The 22446-nt window shown below is 34.6% G+C and overlaps 1 long non-coding RNA gene across 1 annotated transcript; it reads left to right on the top strand.

The window, feature by feature from the left end:
- Positions 1-401: 401 nt before the first annotated feature.
- On the top strand, positions 402-21709 carry LOC137404096 (uncharacterized). The gene is made up of 8 exons (XR_010979647.1): positions 402-539; positions 4172-4228; positions 5984-6040; positions 8074-8206; positions 11179-11295; positions 12653-12766; positions 18102-18239; positions 20129-21709. It is a non-coding gene; the product is annotated as an uncharacterized lncRNA (long non-coding RNA).
- The last annotated feature ends 737 nt before the right edge of the window (positions 21710-22446 follow it).

The following is a 22446-nucleotide window of genomic DNA, read 5'->3' as shown; positions in this document are numbered from 1 at the left end:
GTTGTTGTTTTAAAAATATAATGATATATTGTATATATATATATATTATTGTGCACGTGGTAGCGTATAAATTAAAACCATCAAAAATTTACAAATCCTGTAGTGAAGTTTATCTTATCTTGAAATTATCAGTGTGGCACTCCTTTGTCTGCGCATGCTAAGGTGAGGCCGGGTTCAGACCTGGGGACAGCTGCGTAATCTCGACTCATTATGTATGCAACAGCTGGAAAGCAAACAAATTGTGTAGCTGCGTATGGGCATCAAATTAATTTAATTGCGCAAATGACGACATTTCTTTCTGTAGGACATAATAGTCGAGCACTCTGAGCTTGTAGTCCATGAGCGATCGCTTGCATAACAGGTACTCTGTCACGCGTGTCTTAGATGCCATATTGGTTTGAACCAGGCCTAAGTAAGGCTGTAAATCTACCTCATTCCATCTCGTTACAGTCAGGCTTTTAGCTTTAGTTTCTGATTTAGACAAACAAGGATAGGCTAAAACTCTATTTAAGAAATAGGACAGATAGTGGAGGTAGCAGGTATGTGTGCTTATGCTTTAGCTCTGGCTTACCATGTACCTTGGGGATTACATTGAACTAAAGAATTTGTGGTTGTCACTCATCCAAAGTAACAAAAAATTAGGACTTTTATTAGAAGCCTGAATGATTGTAGCCTAACATTTATTTCATGTTCATGTTTTTAACGCAGTCATTCTGACTTTATATATGTGTTAGTCGTATAACAACTGAAAAGCAGAAAATCAAAGAAGAGAAAGGCTGTTATGAATGCTTAGATATAAAGTTATAGGGAGCAAAAAATATGCAGGTACAAAAACTCACCTGACCGCGCAGGCCAAGACAACATATGTAGTTTTAAAAGCTGAAGATAACTGTAGAAATGTCAAGTGATTTGCAAGAATTGAGAGTCGCTATCCTTGGTAATGTTTCCGTAGATATGGATTACAGAAAAATGTTGTCTTGCTAACTGGTTGCTAGATGCATGCTTTACATTAAAGCTTCAAGGTCGCGAATGATGAGTTTTTCGACTTTTTAAAGATTTCAAGGGATTCAAAAATGTACAGCAACTGTTTCAATAATATGGTTTACAGAAGGATGTTTAAGAACTGAATAGTGAAATGGTATATACAGTCAAACATGGATAACTCGAACTTCAAGGGACCGAGCAAAAGTGTTCGAATTATCAGAGCATTCAAGTTATCAGAGCACTGTCACAAGTCCATATATTTACTTATTTATTATTAGATACATGTACATATACAAACTATAATATAAATCAAAAGCACAAATGGTTTGTTTCAAATTAAATGCTTCTAATGTAAAGTTTAAAACGTTTTCATGAAAAAGTATAGAGATTTTTCTATCACTTGAGATTGGTTTGTTGTTTGAGGTGATGTTATTGCCAGGACGTTTTTCAGATTGACATTGGCAAAACTTGATCGTTGTTGAAATGCTCAAAAGAAAAGACATTTTTTTCTTTTGGGGTTTTACCCACGATCAATTTTGCCGTTTTTTCTTGAAGTTTATGCAGATTACCTTACTTTACCTGGGATTCGTTAAGAGCAACACTCCGAGGCAGTTCAATTAGAAGTTTTACGAGGTTTTACGGTACATTCTATATCACTCACGCTTTTTTAATAGATACTTATTGAATGTACACACGTATTCTGTGTTTAGGTCAAACGATGAATAGCTTTTTGTAGCTCAGACAACGCATACTTTTAATTACAACATTTTTTAAGACGTTTTAAACATTCAACATTCCGACGTTGATTCAACACGGAATCAACGTCGGAAAACTATTCATCACGGGCTAGCCGAGTCACGCACTCAAGGATTTTCGCCACGCACATACAAAACAACATGCGATTTTTGTTTTGTATGTGCGTGGCGAAAATTCTTGCGCGCGTGACCCGGCTAGCCCGTGCTATTCATCGTATCGCAGTATAAATCAAATTTCACCAAACTTTTAGAAAAGTCGTTGACAAAAATATTTTGCCGATGGTGGTAATAACGACGCTTATGAATTACGAAAAGATGAAGTTTACCTCTATGGCTTTGAATAGGCCGTTTCGGTAGCTGTTGGGCAAAAAAACAGTTCGAATTAACAGTGTTGAGTTCGAGTTATCTATAGCAATTTATCATTACGTGGGAACGGACCAAAGAAACTGTTCGAATTAACCATGTTTTCGAGCTATCCGTGGCCGAGTTATCCATGTTTGACTGTAATTTATATTGTAATATTCATACAAAAATTATTTCCGTACCATATCCTTATCAAAGCTTCCATTGCAAGGCAAAAGTTAGCAGTAGTTCATTTTTCAGTATAGAAATTTAGGACGAAAAATGGATGTAAAATGAGCAACATTGTATAATGCTAGAACTACATGTAGCATCAGCTTTGCTAACAAGGCTTTGTGAAGGATATTAGATACGCATGACATGAGAAAAATCTTTTACCATGGATGTTTATATTATTGAATGATATTATTAATATTCCCAGTTGCAGATATTACTTAAGAGAAAATGACTATTTTGCCATAAGCTTAGCTTTTGAACATTTTTTTGATTGGCTAATCAACCATGATACAGATACATGCAAAATAATTAAGCTCTCTGTATACACATTAATATGCTAGTTAGCAACAAATTTGTGTGTAGCATTAGCAAAATCAATGACTAAAATTTGCTTTATAGTTTTCCAGTGTGCTGCAGGACCCTTTTTGTCTCTTGTGAGCTTTAGCTTTCAGAGCCAGACATTACCCAGTTCAAGAACTGAAGGTCATAATCTAGTAGCTAGCATTATTTAACCATCCATTTGTATATAGCTGAGGGTATGGCATTATGTAATAGCATGGCTGGGGGTTGTTTAGTTCAGGCTAATCCCATCGGCCACTGTCAACACCTCGCTGGCACTTGTTACACGCATTACTCATGCTTCTTTGTCTAATGGTGCGTGTACACTGGCCAATTTTGTCACCCATTTTGTCGAGCACAGACCAATTTGATGAGTCGGTGTCGGCATCGGTAGGTGTGAGCAGAGAGATCGGTGTTGGTGCTGATTTGAAAGTCGGTGTCCGGTGAATCCCAGCAGCTCATCAGCCAATCATAAGCTAGGAGCCTCTGATTAAATGAGCCTAAGCTTTAATGGCAGTTCTAAGTTTATGAAACGAAAGGGCTAGGTTTAATGAGAGGCTAGGAGACTGTCATTAAACTTTCCCTAGTGCTCTTTCTGATAGTGAGCTTTTATTTAAATTAATTAAAAGTGAATAGCCAGTTGTATGACTACTACTAGTACTACTACTAGTTCAACTACATGTACTACTTTAAAGGAATTTGCCGGCCCTTACTTGGCACGATCTAAATTATTTCATACAGAAATAAATTGAGTGTGATTTTATTCAAGGTTTTATTAGCGAAGGAAATTTACTAGCCGAGGAGCGTACGGCCATTCGCTCTGTCTACTAAGTGAGCGTTGCGCCCTTATATACAATAAAATTGCCCGTTCCGGCTAACGGAACCGAGTAGGAACACCAGGTAACAATGTTTAAATGGCCGATAATTAGGCCCGCTAGTGCGTTGATATGACAACATAAACGACGACAATTGGTAGCCCAACGAGTAACAAGGCTATAATAAAAAGGAAAACACATATAATAAAATATTTATAGACATAAAATATATACAAACATATAATTACATATAATACAGACTCTCAGAGCTCCCGCAGCTGATCCTGCCATCAACAAAATCTAATCGTCATCGGAAGATTCCATTCGGCATTCAGTAGTTGCTTCTAGCGGTAGTAGTAGGAGCAGTAGTAATAGTGTAGTACTAGTATATAATTTTCCACATCAAACGCGTTGATTTTTATGTGTACTCGTCTTTGCGTGGTTGGGTGAAGGTCAGAACGGCGAAGCGCTGTGATTGGCTGTTGGTACCGAAAAAAATGGTTTGATCGTTGCAATGTAAAGGGGAGTCGGTGTTGGCACCCATACGTGAAATGTCTGAGGTACCGGTCTGAGTCAGAGTATTGGCACCTAATCGGAGTCGGTCCTGGCCAGTGTAAACACACCATAACTTGTGATGTACTGTCTAACTGGTCTTGGTCAACATGAATGCATGCTCACCATCAATTGTCTTTTTTTCTGTAGATTCTGCAATCGTGTTTCGTAATGATGCTATGATGCCTGACTTGCTTTTGGTTGCAGGTATGTACTGACAAGATAAAACAGTGAGACTCTTTTTTCAATTTTATTTTCAGGGTTTAATTATATGGTCTATAATTTTGATAACAACTGTGACTTAGTCTTTAGCTGAACGCCCTCTTTTCTTGTTATTTTGTTACTGTTACTCATGCCAACAAGAAATTTAAAAATCATATTGTTTTAACTAATTATAATAGGAAAGGGTGGAGTACTATTTAAGATAGCGTTTTTCTGTAGACCCACATTACAAAAATCATAATTAGCAATCAATATAGCTCTGGTCATGACATTAAAATTAACATTTTTGTGGTTTAGTGTCATGCTTAGCCTCTGAACATTGATTTCAATGTTTTCCAATGTTTCTAACTTGAAAATTTTGAACTCTTTAGATTACACCATACTGACCCTCTTATAAAGCTTAACCCTGTCTATAACAAATATGATTTCATCTAGTTCTTAATAGCCTAGCCGAATAACCTTATCCACACTGTGTAGTACTGTCCTGATTGTATTGTGGCTGATTTTTGTTAGTACAAATTAGGGTTTGGCACTAGGAGTGAAACTCACTGAAAATTCATGGGGTTATCTTCTCTCAAATCTTGTAATTAGAAAGTTTGAGTATTTTTATCTTGTTGGCTAGAATTTAGACTGCTGCGTGTGAGATTTGGTGCTTGAATTATTTGAACAGAATGGATTAATGTTGGGTTTACTGGGACTGAAAGATATGTGATATTCAACAACCAGGCTTGCTACGAACTAATGCAACTATGAAAATAATTATAATTGCATTTCAATATCATGATGACTAAGCTGGTGTCTTGTAATAATTTAGGTTGTACACATAAAACACCATAGATATAGCATGTTTCAGTCAGTTCTACTAGAACAATTAAATATGACATGGAGTCGTGTAGTGTTTTTATAATTTTAGTCTCCATTCTTCTTATTTGAGATTCTGACGCTTGTCGCCAATGTTTTTTGTAGTTCTACCTGCAAAATGATAAAAAGTTATTTTCACCTGTAAAATTACAATTTAAGTATATATATTGAACAATACTTAAACTGTTCTATGTACTCAAAGAAGAGATAGAGATAAGGTTCGAGTGATCAAAAAAGATATATGTGCATGCAGGGACAAGAACACTCCAGATAACCTAATCGCAAACCAAGAAAACCTCTGTAGTCATAAAAGCCAAAGAAACTGTAGAAATGTCAAGCGATTGGCAGTAGTCGAGAGTTGCTATAATTCATAATGCTTTGGTAGATATGAATTACTAAATAATTTTTCAGCAAGCTTAGCTTTTGAACCATGATACAGATACATGCAAAATAATTAAGCTCTCTGTATACACATTAATATGCTAGTTAGCAACAAATTTGTGTGCAGCATTAGCAAAATCAATGACTAAATTTGCTTGATAGTTCTCCAATGTGCTGTGGGACACCTTTTGTATCTTGCAAGCTTTAGCTTTCAGAGCCAGACATTACCCAGTTCAAGAACTAAAGGTCATAATCTAGTAGCTAGCATTATTTAAACATCCATTCGTGTATAGCTGAGTGTATGGCATTATGTAATAGCGTGGCTGGTGATTGTTTAGTTCAGAGAAATGGCTAATCCCATCAGCCACTGTCAACACCTCGCTGGCACTTGTTTACTTGCGTTACTCGTGTGTCTTTGTCTAACTTGTGATGTACTGACTAACTTATCTTGGTCAACATGAATGCATGCTCACCATCAATTGTCTTTTTTTTCTGTAGATTCTGCAATCGTGTTTCGTAATGATGCTATGATGCCTGACTTGCTTTTGGTTGCAGGTATGTACTGACAAGATAAAACAGTGTGACTCCTGTTTCAATTTTATTTTCAGGGTTTAATTATATGCTCTATAATTTTGATAACAACTGTGTCTTAGTCTTTAGCTGAACGCCCTCTTTTCTTGTTATTTTGTTACTGTTACTCATGCCAACAAGAAATTTAAAAATCATATTGTTTTAACTAATTATAATAGGAAAGGGTGGAGTACTATTTAAGATAGCTTTTTTTGTAGACCCACATAACAAAAATCATAATTAGCAATCAATATAGCTCTGGTCATGACATTAAAATGAAAATTTTTGTGGTTTAGTGTCATGCTTAGCCTCTGAATATTGATTTCAATGTTTTCAAATGTTTCCAACTTGAAAGTTTTGAACTCTTGAGATTACACCATACTGACCCTCTTATAAAGCTAAACCCTGTATATAACAATTATGATTTCATCTAGTTTTTAATAGCCTAGCCGACTAACCTTACCCACACTGTGTATTACTGTTCTCATGGTATTTTGGTTGACTTTTGTTAGTAAAAAGTAGTATTATACTCACTGGAAATTCGGGAATTATCTTCTCTCAAATCTTGATATTTAAAAGTTTGAGTATTTTTATTTTGTTGGCTAGAATTTTGACTGCTGAGTTTGAGATTTGGCACAAGAACTCTTTGAGCAGAATGTATAAGTGCTGGGTTTACTCCACTTAAAAGATGTGCAATATTCAGCAACTATGCTTGCTATGGACTAATGCAACTCGGGAAATAATTATAGTTGCATTTAAATATCACGCTGACTATGCTGGTGTCATGTATTAAGTTAGGTTTTACACAAAAAAACACCGGAGATGTAGCATGTTTCAGTCAGTTCAACTTGTTCAATTAAAATGACATAGAATGGTGTAGTGTTTTTATAATTTTAGTCTCCAATCTTCTGATTTGAGATTATCACGCTTGTTGTCAATGTTTTTGTAGTTGTACCTGCAAAACAAAAGAAAATTATTTTTCATTTGTTTTTACAATTTAGGTATAAGGAACAATACTAACCAAAACAGTAAATAATGCAGTATCTCATCAATGTTAGCCCTCTGAACCCTCACAGCTGGTATTACGGAATTGCGTAGGCTGTGGCAGAAACCTTAATGGCGGAATACAGGCTTCCATATGGTTCTGTTTACAAAATATGTTTTTAAGCAACAGCAAAAACTAATAAAATTAATTTTTTCGCAGGATGTTAGATTCTGAATTTCACTTCCATTTGTAACATTTTTCACTTATCTTTATCTACTTCTTTCATTATAATAACACATTTTATTAGAATGATATCGCGAAACAATCAATATGACTCATTCGTTGGTAGGTCATAAATGACTGTGATACAAATGTGGAATTTTATGATAATAAATATAAATTTCCAGTATATTTTGAGTCATGAAAGGATGATGAGTGTGCTATGGATGAATATTATCTGTAAATGTTTAATGAGTGTTTAAAATCATGCGAACTTTTATAGTTTTAGCCCGAATAATGGTGACATACTGTTTTTTTCTGTTTGATGACATCTGCTGTAGGTTGTCCGACGTTTTGTACTGCTGTTTCACCAAATATCATTGCATTGTTAGCACGTTTAGCTATATTTGGTAAAAAATTAATAACTTCGGATTGCTGGACATATTGTCTAGGTTTACTGACACGCATTGATTAGATCGAGCAAGGATCAACGGGTTAAAACTCGGTTTCGTATCATGGATTTTTACAAGTTTGTATTTATATTTAACAACTATGATATTATCTTACATGTATTTACATAGCATTGTCTAATTTATTTGAAAATTAGAGCTTTAACTAGCAAATGTGGTTGCTGTCTAATGACACAGGCTTGGGTAATATTTCATACCAAGGGTTAGCACAAAGCCATTTGCATAGCTATTCATCCATAACATCTCGTGTATTGCTTTTCATTTGACCAGCACTTTATGTATTTCTATATCAAATTCATTGACATACAAACTGGTGGTGACTCACGGTTCTTTCATCTATATAGGCTTGGGCGGTCATCAAGGTCCTCTTCCTTGCATTGTCTTCCGGAAGATTTTGGCGATGAGTAGATCATAAATGTCAGTTGAACGCTTCTTCCCTGTCATTAGACACGTACCCAACCTAATTTTGAACAGCTGGTAAGTCATCATTGACTACTTGACTTGATGGGCTTTGTACTTAATGACCTCCCATATACTCTCAACACATTAGTCATAACTTATAATAAACTTTCATGGCTAGCAAAATCGTAAATGATACAGAATTTGAAGCGAACACGAGTCAATACACAAACCGGCTATAGGAAATCAATTGATTCTTCAGAAGATTGCGTCAGTCTACCCCAAACCTTCAAAATAAATATATTGATATATATATATAACAATAACCAATAAATAGATTTAAGAATTCAAGCAATTTATGTTTACACAAATTCTGTACCATTCACTATCTCACTACCCACTTTCGCCTTGAAATTCTAGAAAATTAGAGATGCGAGCTTGCAAGGTGGTTTTTGATGTATCACTAAATGCCCAAAGATGCGAAAGGCCAGTTACGGAAACTACATCACTCGGTTTTCCCGTCAGGTCTGCTTCAGATTTGTTTTAAAAAGGTTGGCTGAAAATGAGAGTATAAGCAAATCGAGAAGTTACCAGCCAGAAAGAGATGATTTAAAAATTAAAATGAAGAAAAAATAGAATTAGCTCTAATATAAGATCAGAACGTTTTTTTCAAGAATGTTTTATTAAGCTGAATTCAGTTATATTAAATTTATACTTTAAGTTTGTTTATGCGATGCCACAAAAGTGTAGCGTACCAAGCGTGTTGCATCAGGTCTCTCTCTCTCACAATCATTAGTGCTATGATTCTCTGAAAGGTAAGAACTCCATACGGTATGCTACTGTATGGACTGCTGCATACTGCCACTACTCAAAATTATGTTGTACATAATACTGCTACATTTTAATGCAGACCATAACCTTTACATAGGTATTTGTAGCCTTGGGGGCATGGGTATAGAGCATGAATAGATAAAATCATGTATTTTTTCATTGTAATATCTCTTATTGGTAGTTTTTTAGAGGATGGCAACACAATAATTTATCTTTAGTTAATTTATATAAAAAACATTTTTGAGATAGGACTTTAAGAAAATTAACTTGCGAGCTTTTGTCCCAGAATGCATTTTGCTCTCATATCAGACATGACTGTACAGTAGGCGCTGCTAAAATGAGATTATCAGTTCTAGGAACGTTTACATGATAAGGATTTTTCATTATAAGAATGTTAACATACATGTAAATTGTCTAAACCATTTCAGGACCTTTCCAAACTCGCTCATGTGAGAATCCGACTTAAATTCTTTTGAATGTATTGGCGGTGCCTTAACTGTATTATTGGTTTTCATCGACAACTTTTCATGATCAACCTCATTGGTTTAATAGACCATGATTGTGGTAATTTAACAATAATTTGATGAAGAGCGCATAGTTTGACGCGACAGCGACTTACAACAATTGACTAAGAAAAAATAGTTTCACTATAAAAAAGCGATAGTACCTTTTCGTCATCTATTCGTTCTTAAGAGCTCAAGATTGCAACTCCAACTCGTGACATTCAGATGCACCGACCAATAGCCTTAAAGTATTTATCAACAATTGCACTGCTATATGTACCTATTCTCTGTTCCGTTGTCACTTCAGACAAATTATCACAAGAGTCAGAATGTCATGGAAATTGTATGTATTATATGTATAATGCTTTATGTACAGTGTTGGGAAAAAATCTTTGTCTGCCTGTTTAAGTAAGTGTAGCACTGCAATAAATTCATCATAATTTGAAATATTTTGCACCGCATACATAAAACCCTGTATCAAAACAATCCTAATGAGCTGAAAAATAGAAATAACTAGATTTTAAAATTGCCAAATATCTTCTATTGTATCAACCGCTGCCTACTAATTCACACTGCATACCAGAAAATATGTTATCGCAAATTTCGTTATTATCTCTTCTTTAATTATTTTCTAAATTGAAAATAACAGTTTTGTACTGTTATGGGCCCAGAAAAAAGCCATTGGTGTTGTTTTGCATTTTAATATTTTATCTGGTAGCCTTTGCAGACTATAACCATTCTGCAGCCTTAGGCATGCTGTGAACAAGCCTCACGAGCGCTAGAGTGTTCATAATCTGAAACCAGCAATCATGTTGGACAGCTGGTTTTTTCAAACGCCTTGATCATGGTAGATCTTTGGTGGTTTGATGCTGCATTCATTTCTTTACCACTTAATTTTCTTTAGATTGAAATACTCTAAGCTTCTTCACTATTTTTCATTGCTCAGATTGCCCATCGTAAGCAGGCGAATGATGAGGTCGTTGACACATTTCTTATCCATGGTTGATGTTGACGCTGGTATGAATTCTGGGATCTCTAGCTGTTCCTCTTTTAACAAGCAAAACTGTAAACCTTTGCTGCACATGCTGTCCAACAGGATCTTTATTGTTGTGATAATATTCCACTTGAAAATTAATAATGTCATATTGCGTTTGAAAATGAGTTAATAAGCACTGATTCACATTGATTGGCCTATAAATGATTATTGATCCCTGATTAACCGTAATTTTATTACTGATGGTGTCAACAAGATCTAATGTTAATTTACTTTTAAATGATGCATGGTTTGTCAGGGTTTAATCCCTCTACATGACTACTACAACAAATTTACCTAAAATGGGCAGTGAGGTTTGAGGTGGACAAATACTTTTTGACACCGCTGTATGTCGCTTTCTTTTCTCGCAGGTGTGGCGAGACAGACTAACACTCAAATCAAACTTTAGAACTCGCCCGATGATACACTTTAAGTTATATGGAGTTTTTTACGCGGTACGAAGCAAAAACTTCACAAAATTGCCCGACTTTTTCTAGAATTTATGCTATAGGAGGTATACGTTATAGGAGCATCTACTTTACTCTAAAAGACCATGTGAGTTTGTGAGGTACAAGTATCATGTTTAAAGTGTGCAATAGCTCCCATGTAGGATACTTTTGCTCCCTCATCATTAATTGAACTTGAAAGTTTATTGTGTATTATCTAATTTTTATCACTTTTAGCCTTGCTTGTCCTCTAGCGCAAAGCCGACCTATTGCTCCTAGATGTGACTCTGGCACTTATGGAATAAAAGTGCAAGCTGAGTTATCAGTAAAGATTTTGACAGAACTGTTCATGAAGTGAGTGTGAGAGTGCTTTAATTTCAATGCTGTAGTTTATCCCATTTTCTTTCCACTTAAAATGGAATGTTTGATTAGTACGATATTTTAGGCAGTTTGAGGCCGCTTGCTTTTGGGACAATGTTTAATTATGGCTGCTGATGTACTGGCGGTTAGGACATTTGAAAAGCTGATAATGGTGTTTTTATAAAACCCGACAACAAATTCAGAGTAATTTTTTGCTTTGTAGCATATTTGACTCAATAGAACAAGTGTTATCGCTGAAGCATTCTCTTAAGGTGAAAACAAATTAGGCGATAATTAGAGCGATATTGCGTTAGAGCTAATCTGTGTTAAAATTCACTCAGCGTGTTCATGCAGAGCGATAAAGCTAGAATTTCTCTACACAACTTTATTGCTAACGAGATGCATTTCGATTGGTTAGTTCTTACCAGAATGTAATTTTACGGCGGGTAATTATTTCTTACCGATGTTCAACAACGTACATCAGCTCCAATTTTCTATTTTGTTACGAAACATCTTCAGAACGAACACTCAATTGTTCATGAATTTAATAATAGCACTCCCAGTTCTGTCCATCATAACAAAATTAAAAAAAAAAACGAGTTGAAAACCAACATCCGGAGTCAATCGTTGCGCCGGTTGACCATCTTGAGAATGGTAAATATTTAATATATTAAATATGAAAAACCACTACAAAATAAAATATGTATAAAAAATTGTAAAAACATTACAGCTAAAAATACAAGAATCGTTTTTCTTTTGTCTTCTTGTAGTGTAGGCAGTGTACACTCTTTGAAAGGGAGATAGGTTTAATAACAAATGTGGAGGTTGTTTATGTTGTAGCCTAGACGACGACATTTTGACTGGCCTAAATTTATCAACAACTCCGAAAAAACTAATGATACGGATTTTTATTGGCAGTTTGTGAGCGTGCCCATTATATGATTTTACTAGTAAATCGCTCGAGTGTGTTTATGCACGCACCAGCGATATCTTCGCCCTCATGACGCTTGCAATAAAATCGCCTAGTGTGTTTGGACCTTAAAAGCTCCTTGCTATATTTTCACAAAAGGCGAATATACCTAAACCTATACATATACTGATAAGGTAACTTACCTCCTCAAATAGAGTTGGCGTTCATTAAAAAGATGGCGCTCGATTTTCAAAGCAATCTCCTGATGTGGTCCCAAATAGCGGTGCCAATCAAATCAAGGTGCATTCAAATATAGGTTTAACGGTAGCTCACTTTCAACATTTTTTCCAATACCAAATTGAAGGTGGTCATAGACTCTGTGCATAAAGTCCTCATCAACTTATTTTTTTATACAATGTTAAAATCTTTGTTCTTTTGTAGAAGTTGTTTAATCTGGAGAACGAAGATGAGCTCACCACGCAGAACTATTGTTCTTTAATCATGTTCTCACAGAACTAATCATATTGGCCTACAAGTGTTTTGAAAAACTGAAGGGTAAGTTGATGAGTCCTCTACTTTTTGTAGTCCTAATCTTCTGATAATTAAATTGGGCTTTGATGACTAAAGTGAGCTCTGGAGACTGCAGTCATTACATTGGGTAGTTGGCTACACTAAAATACTATAGCACTGACAATCCGCAAAAAACAGTAAAACAATAGTTATGAAGCAAAATAACCATGTATGGAGTGGCATGTACAATTGATATTTAAATTGTACAAATACAATATCAAAGTATTAAAATATTAACCATTTTTTAAAGATTGAATGTATTTCTTAATGAGTGTAGCCTGGGTTTTTTCGAATGGAAAAAGTATAAAACACAATCAGATTTTGGTCTAGTCCATTAACTGAGTGCGTACAACAGGCTGCGCAGTGCAGCTCAACACAATGTACGCTTATAACCAAGAGCAATGCGCTAAAAAATATTTGTACAAAACATTTCTTATTAGTGAGTAGGCAATTAGTTAGCCGGTCATATGTGTACCTAATAGGAAAAAACCAATCGCCATCCTGCATCTAACTAATAGAAAACATGTTAACAGCCAACAGCGACCAAAGTTTTTTGAGAATCATTATTTTTGTTTTTACAGTTTATTATTGCAATAAACAGCTGTGTTAGACCTTTACAGCTACCAAGGTTTTAGAAATGGGCAATAAATAAACCTTTGGAAAATGGACTACTCATTGCTACCTATTGTATCAGCAAAAGAGGATGAGAACCTGACCAAGCTCATACTGCAACACACTTTTTAGATTTTTTGTCGGTAACATTAGGCGTAAAACCTTCTGCTGATTAATGTGTATGTTAAAAAACTCTGATAGGCGGTGTGGTTCATAAATAGGGTCATCTTAATCTGAGGGCACACTTCATTGGTGAAAATTAGGTCTTTAATAAGAGCCATCACATGTAGGACAAATTAATGTACCAAAGTCTGTTCTATTCTAATAAAAAGTGTATTACGTTATTCAATAGAAAAATGATATGGTAATGATGCTACTACTACCAGGCACAATAGCCTTTTAGCTTTTACTTTGAAACAATTTTTATTTACCCTTTATGGCCACAATGTTTGCGCTTTAATTCTGGAATTGTCTGTTTGTGTAATAATGTTCTATCTACCAATCTTTCATACAAATAAAAGTGTCCTCAAAAACCCTGGCCATCATTTTTAGCTGTTTTTTATGAAATCTAGAGGCATTTGAAACGTTCTCTCTTCCAACAGCGTCCATAAATTTTTAACCTTGTCTTAGCATTTTACAACATATTGAAGGGTAAAGTAACAATTTGTTCAAAACTTCATGAACTTGTAGTATGGCTCTTACTCTGTTTTTTTTACACTAAGCCTGCTTATAAAAATGCTGATGAAATGCAGTTGCATTTAAGTTCTGCATAAATTGTCTAAATTGTTTTTTATCACGGCTTCATTAACAAATTAAAGACTTACTAAATTTTGATCTTGCAGCCATTTTTCCTAATTGTGCACGCAGTATGATACTCAATTACAACAAGGCATGAAGTAAATGTAATACGAAGCAGTTTTTGCACTGATTTCTTATGTCTTATTTTTATGTTGAAGATGTTTCAGTGTGAACTCTTAAACTATTAATAGTACAGCTCGTTTGGCAATGTGTTTCTGTATGGCCAAGTGCTGCATGATGCGGCTTTAGCAAGCTTTTGTACAAATTGTTTCCGATTACTGATTAATTAGTAAATTATCTTATTACATCTATACCTGATTGAAAAAAGCTATTATTTGCATATTTTGAGCAAATGAGAATGCGTTTACAACCTGAGCATAGTTTTGCTTTGCAAAAACTTGTTTTATGAAATCTTCTTACTGATGACCAGTAATTTCAGAAGCAATACAGCCATAAATGGTTACTAACTTCAGATCTATAGACTGAGCAACTTTATTGAGCAATAGTACTAATGAGAGTAATTATGTTCATCAGATTAATTAACATGTAAACTAATAATATTCATAAATCATCCGACTAGAGTTTTGTGCTTACCTCACAGTAATTTCAAATTGGACGAAAAGTGGTCCCTCTCACTCGACAACTCGTTTGTAATATTTTTGGGGGCATGAACTAACATAAAAACTTATGCTGACAAACTTGCTATAAAAATATTGTTAATAAACAATTGGGGTGTAAAGTTATAACCATTTATACACTCTTTTAGAAATTAAGTTTCACGAAACACTTATGTCGCGGTAGAGAGATCCATTTGGTAGTAAAGGAGTTGAAGTTATCAGCAGGTAGATCATATGGGTTGCGGTCACAGAAAACATGGTTAAGTCGCAAATCACGAAGTTGAGTTATTCGACTTTGAAGTTGCACCAACTGAACTTATAATATTGGTAACAAATTTTGTAACCTGTAGGTCTGGACCAATCAAATAATGATCTTTCTGAATCTGAAGTCAGTTTAGCCAATAAAAGTATTTTACCATCGAAAAAAAACTTAAAACCGTTGCTATGCTAAACAAGAAGTACTGAAAAATGGTGTCCGCTAAAAATAATTGTTTCTTTTTTGCCAATTTTAAAGGTAACTTTGACATTTTGGATGCTTGTAATGAGTACTTTGGTATTCTAACTGATGTCAAAAGCAGTGAAAGTAAAGGGAGTTGTGGTGATATTTTCCTAACGATTCTTACAAGATTACTACAATATTTAATAATAAGAATAATTATTCAATTTTTATGAAATTATAATCAGATTTAGTTATGAGAATAATTATTCGAGTTTGCAAGGTCGAAGTATATAGTGACCGATGGTGTGCAATATGTTACTGTTTTTAATTTTCTAAAGATTTTGTTGATGATTTGGGTGTGCCCAATATCGCGATACAATCAAGCTGTTTTTAATATCTGCAAAAATAAGTAATACACTTTCTTATAAATATACAGCTATTTCTTTGACAACCAGCTAAAATCTGTTTAGATTTTTAAATTCAGCATAGTTTTTTGGATCCAAGTACAGAAATCTAGATAAATATCACAATATCTTGATATTGGTTGCTATGTCGTTTTGAAATGTAAACAAAACTTTACATTGGTTTTCGTTTCTCAAACTTTAATACCAGTTTTCTTGGAACTATGTTTTTGCACTAATGGTAAACGTGCTTCAGTTTTTTGACCATATAATCTGCTGCAATTAGGCTAGAATCAAAATTGTGTTTGCTAAATCTTGTAATCCCGACTTACCATGAATTCTGTGATCATGACACATATCAATAGTTAATGCACTGTTTGGAACTTATAGTGCTATTGTAGAACTACAATAAAAAATATGTCATCACTAACAGAAATTAGCTACCAGTTTTGATTTTGTATAGGTGTCTTGTTTTCTATTACAGATTTTAATGTGTTTGCAGGACAAAATGAAGCAACTGCAAGAGGTTTATTATAGAATTTATTTCAAATTATGTTCTTATGATAGAACTTTCCGTAACAAACTTTCATTTGGCTAATACTTGTATCCATTTTTGACTAAAATAAGTCGAACCAATTTGTTTCACTCCTACTACCTGCCCTAAATTGGTGCAAATGGTCATCAGAAATGTGCTTTCTTTGCGCTGCTAAAATGGCCCATTAAATGTACTTTAATTTGATGAAAACTCAAATATTGGTTAATTATTGGCCTTTCCAAAATACCGTAAAATACTCATCTGATTTGCATGTACGACTTAGCTGCCCAAGTTGTCAATGCATGGTACTGGAGCTTGTTATCATTTTGCTTGTTGAAGGTTGACTTGCAACAAAATTTCATTACGGTTATTTGGTATCAAAAGATTCACCATGGCTTACTCTGCAGCTGTGTTGTGTGTGCAAAATATGGAGAACTGTGATTACAAGCTCTTAAAAGCTAAAAAAGAAACAGTTAATCTCCGCGATCCCGAAACCGCCGTAGATTGGAATCAATTCATTTCTCTGACATAGTAAAATGATTTGGTTATTGTTTTGACACGTGATCTTCTCACATGAATTGTAAGTTCCGTAAAAGGCTCAATATAAAACTTCTTGTAGCACTAATTTATGACATAAACTTTGGGTTTCGCCAAAGAGCTCTTACCAAATATAGATGCTCGCTAGTTTACAATTTTGTTTTGGGTTGATCTAATCGTCTAGTCGCAATCTCATCATGTGACCCATGCTTCCTGCCAAACAGCGCGCATAATTTCCGCAGCATTTTTTGACTATCACAGGTGACCAACAGGCTTGTCATGCTTATCAGATGATGATATGCATTCCTTCGAGCTAAGGTTAAAAATTAAACCATTTTTTACGGTAGGTTTTGAGATATCGGTGCTCAAAGTGACATCAATACAGTGATGAGGAAACAGATGCTTGAGGACAATAGACATCGTTTTATTGAATGCGTGAAGTGTAATTGTGAAAATATTTGAATGAATGAGGTTGCATGAAAGTGTAAACAAAAGCCATCTTGTTGAGCTACGTTCCATTTGACCCATGTTTGGAACGGGATTCTAATCTTCGGCAATTTCGTGATGGCGGCGATTAACTTTTCGCTTTTGAGCTTTTAAGAGCATGTTATCACATTTCTACATATATTGCACATGCAACACAACAGAGTAAGACATGGTGAATCTTTTGATACCAAATAACTGTAGCGTGAATTTTGTTGCAAGTCAACCTTTAAGCATTAGTAATCTTTTAGAAAAATGACAAGATTTTCTTTTGGAAACATACCTTTCAAGCAACAACGGTATGCGAGTGCCACTGTACGTAATTTTGATTAATATTCTTAAACTTCATAATCATTCTTAGTATTGACTAAGTATTATTGCATGTTTATAGTTGTCATGTTCTTGCATTCTGGTTGCCTGTCCACTGATGATAGCACTTGTACAGACTATATGTAAGCATATTGTCTGGGATAGGAACTGAAACTCACAGTTAAAACCTATGGTGACCAGCTCTAAACTTTACTTTGCAATAATATCTAAAAGCCAAGTCCAGATCAGGGTCAGACTACTGACTATCAATTTTACGAATGAGTAATTGCTTTTGAAATACCACTTCAATATTTGAAGTCCTTTTTTTTAATAGAATATGAATAAGTTTTTACATTGCTTAACTCGCGTTTTTCTATTGCCTACAAATCACAATGGTGACAAATATCAAAGCTGGGATTGAGAGTCATAAGCTAAAATATCAGATGCACTTCTGCTTGCTCAGTTTTTTCCTTTTTTTGCAGCAAGCAATGAGCTTTCAATTGATTAGCTATGAAAAGAGTTTAATTTAAATCGGAAAATCATCCATTCAAAAAATGTGATATTTCTATTTTGTTATTACTAATTGCAGGGTGTTGCTATAACATGTTCTGCACCCACTCTGGTGCTAGAAAATTTATCTAAAGAATTGGCGATTCAAGGTTACAAAAGCTTACATATTTGGGGAGGTTTCTGGTCAGAGGAGAGCGGACAAAGGAACTTAGTGAAGGTAAATTAGAGTGTCAAAACACCAAAATATTGAGTGACATAGAATGAACCTTGGTGAAAAACAATATTTTTTTAGATGTATTTTACAAATATTGAGATGAAAAATGTTGTGCTAGTCCGAAAATTTCAATAATATGTATTTGGGCGATGTATCTAATAGTATGCAACAAGCTATAGCTTTTTTTAACTCTGAATGACACTCGTATTGCTTAACTTGCATTTTTGTACCATTTACAATCTCTGTTTGTGAGAAATGTACCTTTTGTTCCAAATCCTGTTCGGCCTGTCATAGCTGTTTTTTGCAGTCACCATTCAATTTTCGGGATTAACGGGGACCAGGGTCTTTTGTGGACAGTGAAAACCCACAAAATAAAAAGTAATGTTTTTAAGTATATACATTAATAAGCCAAACTTTAAGGCCAAAACACTTGCATTGTTTCATAAGCATAATGTATTTGTTTCCTATGTGAAAAGTAAACTTAAGTTCCTTTCATTGACTTTTAGGTCATATTCTAACTTAAATCCAAGTATTTTAACTCAAATTATGAATTTTTTGTAGTATGGGCATAGGTCAGATTTTTATCTGGTTGGAATAGCTGTACAGCAAATTTTGCTATAATGTACATGTATACCTATTATAACGCAAATTCCTCTCAATGTAAATAATTTATGTAAAGCTTTTGTTTGACCAACATAAGTAATGCCATATAGGGTAAAGTGTCAAGTTGGTGAAAGTTTCCAAAATTTTTAACAAAATTTTCATAGTTGTCCTTAAAAATATCGCTTACATTCTTGCCAAACTTGAGCAATGATGAGATGCATAGGGTTCGCTATTATAGATACCAATACATTGTTAAACTAGTTTGTCATTAGAGATTGTCATTTTTGTCAAAAATATGTAAAATGATTCGCCTCGCAAGAAATCAGAAATATTTGAAGGGGATCTATCAGTGAAAGCTTTGGAGTGTTAATACAGACGGTTTCCTACTTACGAACATTCGAGTTACACACAACGGTACATACGAACAGGTCTGCGCGTATATTCATCGATAATACCGACGGTATTACCGACTTATTAGCGGCAGAAAGAGGCGCTACATAGAAGCATCACCCAGCATCCACCTTCCTCTGCCCAGTTTGTTGCAGGGCATTAGTGTGTGAACGTATCTCCAGTGCGTAAAGAACTTTTTTATTTTTCCTGTATGTATTGTAAAGGAGTTTGCCGACCTTTACTTGGCACGATCTAGACTAATAAATAAAAAGAAGAGAGTGTGTGTAGTTTCATTCAGCTTTTTTATTAGCGAAGGAAATTTCACTATTCGAGGAGCGTACATCTATCTGCTCTGCTCAAATAAATAAGAGCGCTCCGTTATATTCAGTAATATCAACTGTTCCGTCCTAACGGCAAACGGTGAGCACACCGGCTAACAAGGTGAATAAATAGGATCGCTAGCGAGTTGGTATGACAACAATAAAAGTGACGATAAATGATAGTGTTATAACATGATATCAGATATAACAATAGCATAACGAGTGAAACAACGGTATAATAAAAGGACGACACATAAAAAAGGACAACAAAGATAAGTTCTAGCATAACGATTAAAACAACGATATAATAAAAAAGGACAACACATACGATCAATAAGAAATGCTGTGTCATGGCCCGGCGTCCACCACAGTATTCTCTCCATTTTATTAAAAATTTTTTTCAGTACAAACCAATTTACAGGTTACTTATACAAGCCTTAAACATACTAATATAAACCTTCAATATACTTATATACATGTAGGCCTTAAGCTTAAGGTATAATACAAAATATAGCACTGAAGCAACTTACGACCAAATTCACTGTACAAACAATTGTTCGGAACGTAACTCGTTTGTAGGTTGGAGACCGTCTGTATACCAAGCTGAATGTCATGATATCTAGTCTCATCAAAATCTATCTTGCTCCTAAGCTCTTCCCGACGATGGATAAATGATAAGTCATACAGACACTGATTTTACTTTGTTAGCTAGCCGCAACAAGTATCAGCCTGTCTTTTGTGGCTTTTATTCACCTCACCTTCTGTTTGATCTCCAAATTCATGTTTACTACCTTCAAAACTGAATGTTTTTTAATTGTCAAATCAGTTGATATGAGCATCAGAGTTAAATTTTTAGCTGACCTAGAATTTATTTTGGTCATCTCAAATAGTCTACGAAGATGAACTGTTATAAACGAGTGCATTTGCACAGACATGCTAATGGCAAGGAGTAGCTTTATCATATAAGCAGAGACTAAATGGTGTAAACAAAAGCTGAAAATCTGTTTTAATAGAAACTTCTAAACTATTTAAAGAATTTCAATAATGTCTATATAATTAATGATTAATGTATAATCCTAAATATTTAGGATTTGTTTTGAGTGCACGAGAGAACAACTCTGCTTTGCAGAGTAACCTGGCAGTAACCCTATGCTTAATTTGTACATGTATGCATTGCAGTGAAAGGCATATTCATACACACCAACCTTACAGTGTTAAAGGCCAACTGAATGAAAAGGGACTTTTATACAATTCATAGTCAATCTGTGCATGGAAAAAATTGACCGTGTAGACAGTTAGGAATTTTACTCAGCTCAAGATTTTGAATCAACTTGGCTTGTACCAACAAATACCCTGGCAGTGTAGAGTGCTGTAAAAGATTATCAGTTGCAATAAATATGCATTCAAATATTGCAAATTATTACAAGGTTAATTAGCATAGTTTTTGTAGTGTCAATCTAGCAAGGTAAATGTTGCAAGTTCAAATCCAGCGGGATGCAATATTTTTTCATTATCCAACGGTGGCTTTATATGGACAGACACGATTCTCATCACAGTACAGGCTGAATGTGTAAAATTTTGTAGATTTTGGTGCATTTTGCTTAAAAATAAGAGGAATGGTAACGCTGTAATTATTAGTTTGTAAAATAAAGCTTTTCTTAACCCAACTATTCATTACATTTTATATTTAAAAGATACCATTCTTACCTAATAGTTTGACAAAAAAGCTTTAGCTTAAAAGAAAGCATTAATGATAATGTTTGTTGTTTTTTACTTTTATTGAGTTAACTTGTGTTAACAACATCGAAACAAGAATTTTTTAAGGCTTACTAGGTTAATTTTTTTTAGGCATAACATCAACATAGTGAGAACTGCAATCTCTTTAGGGCAAACATAATTATGCAGAGTTTCAGTAGGAAAGCATCTTCTGTGTGACTTACATTTAGTACAGCCACCAATATAGCTAGCTGCAAAAGCCTACTCTTCAAGTTTCTGGCCAATCTCCTAAGCGTTCTAAAACAACATGATGGAGCACACTTTTTAGTCAGTATTGTTTTAAAGCTGGTTTGATATCTTGGGAAAGTCTGTAAAATGAGTAGTGTTCAACATTCTCCTAATTTTTAACTATACTAACAGGTTAATAACTGGTTTCTTTGCAGGTAGAGCAGCATATTTACCAGTGGAGGCAAAGTGTCTAGATTGCCTAACCTTCAAACAACAAGTTGATGTTCAATTTCCAAAAAGGCATCCAGTGACTGAAATGACATCCAACCTTAAAGTTCTTTCTGTAGCTGGGTGTGTCTACAATCAACAAAGTTCTCTTGCGAATCGCTTCTAAGATCTCTAGCTAAAATCATATTTTAAACGTTGTGCAGAGCCATTAGTTACAGCTACCACAACTTCACACATTATACTTTGAGGTGCTAGGAGATGGTCGCACAATTTGCAAGACAATTATAGAGCTCAGTGTTTTGAAGCTCTACAGCTTTATTTGACAGAAATAAAATAGTCCACTTTTGTTGATAAATGTTTTATGGTATTCTTGTGAATGCTTTGATTTTTAATCTTTTGGTAATGTAACAGCTGTTTGGCCTGCTTTTGATAGGTTGCTCCATTTGCACTAAAGACTTTTAGATTTATACAAACTCATTGTGTTTTAAGAATGTTTTATTTGTCACCGTTGCACTCACTTGAGCAATTTGTTTGACGTACTTATATTGAGCTTTCCTTTTCTATAAACTCAACTCCTTGATGGGGTTGCTTAAAGAGTCAATTTTTTTCCTTTTGAGTAAGTTTGGGCTTTTTTAAAGAAATATGCTGACCAATGTTGATAAATGCGAGTTAGATATACATGCATGCAATCTGCACAGTGTGTTCAATGTTACTGCATGGTTTCA

Source organism: Watersipora subatra, chromosome 9 (genome assembly GCF_963576615.1).
Source record: "Watersipora subatra chromosome 9, tzWatSuba1.1, whole genome shotgun sequence".
In the NCBI taxonomy this organism is placed as follows: Eukaryota; Metazoa; Bryozoa; class Gymnolaemata; order Cheilostomatida; family Watersiporidae; genus Watersipora; species Watersipora subatra.
This window is presented reverse-complemented; position numbering and strand designations above follow the sequence as displayed.